Source organism: Sinocyclocheilus rhinocerous, unplaced genomic scaffold (genome assembly GCF_001515625.1).
Source record: "Sinocyclocheilus rhinocerous isolate Xijiao unplaced genomic scaffold, SAMN03320098_v1.1 scaffold837, whole genome shotgun sequence".
Taxonomy (NCBI): domain Eukaryota; kingdom Metazoa; phylum Chordata; class Actinopteri; order Cypriniformes; family Cyprinidae; genus Sinocyclocheilus; species Sinocyclocheilus rhinocerous.
In genome coordinates, this window is record NW_015650219.1 from 743,695 (window position 1) to 744,946 (window position 1,252).

The 1,252-nt window shown below is 41.0% G+C and overlaps 1 protein-coding gene across 2 annotated transcripts in view; it reads left to right on the forward strand.

Annotated features, from left to right (window-relative positions):
- col4a5 (collagen, type IV, alpha 5 (Alport syndrome)) overlaps positions 1-1,252 on the forward strand; it is a 59,288-nt gene that overhangs the window by 26,895 nt on the left and 31,141 nt on the right. The gene's annotated exons all lie outside the window — the stretch shown is intronic.

The following is a 1,252-nucleotide window of genomic DNA, read 5'->3' on the forward strand; positions in this document are numbered from 1 at the left end:
TTCAATTATTATTCTATAACATCTTGTCTATCATCTCTGAAAATATCTTGGCAAAATTCACTTGTTTAGTGCAGACAAATAGCGATTTATTGCAGCAAGCAGAAAAGACTGTCTTTCTGTCATGTTAAGAACACGCTGCGAAAATGCTTTCTCTTAACACCACAAAAACAGTTATCCTATCAAAATAAACCACGTAACATATATAATAAAGGTGTATCAATGCACATTTCCTGCCAGTCCTGTGTAAACTACGGCAAACAATGTTTTTTTTATTTATTTATTTTTTAATATCATGAGATGGCAGAGCGCAAGAAAACAACGCAGTCTAAAGTAGCTGCTCACTTAGACGATCTTGCTCGTCTCAGTCTGCTCAATCTTGGTGATGTCAGTGCCCTAAAAGATGTTATAATGGACTATTTCACATCCAGAGATGAAGGATCGGATGATGAAGTTACTAAAGAGGAGGAGTCCGATGACAGTCTGTTATATGCACAGGTGCGCTGCGCTCGCTTTTCTAAATGTAAACTACAAGGTACACTATTCGTGCTATCTAAACATACAAGGGGTGATCAAAAGTTCAGAGACTATGCCCATCATGATAAACAACGGAAAACTGTCCTCTTCAGGGTAACGTTAGTCTGTTTGTGTAATGATGCAGTATAACGCTCCTGACAGACAGCTCTCGTTAAGTAGAAGTGAAAGTGAAACCCGTCTCATTTTAAAGGGGTCATATGATGCTGCTAAAAAGAACATTATTTTGTGTATTTGGTGTAATGCAATGTGTTTATGCGGTTTAAGGTTAAAAAACACATTATTTTCCATATAATGTACATTATTGTTTCTCCTTTATGCCCCGCCTTTCTGAAACGCGTCGATTTTTACAAAACTAATCGGTCTGAAAAGCGAGGTGTGCTCTGATTGGCCAGCTATCCAGTGCGTTGTGATTGGCCGAATACCTCAAGCATGTGACGGAAATGTTACGCCCCTTACCATACTGTGATGCCGTCTCCCAGCAGGACGAGACTCACCCCTTGTCCAAATACCCACACTTCCGGTCTTGGCCACTTGAGAGCGCGCGACAGGAAGTAAGTGCGCAAGACTGTCCCAGGTCTTAAAAATACCAAAGCGCAGTGCCCTTAACGCACACTAAACCCACACTATTTCGAATACCGCTCCGGAGCGCTATTCGAGGCTTAGTGTATCCCATCATGCATCATGTTCTGGAAATAAATCGTGAGACTTTTTGCCAAGA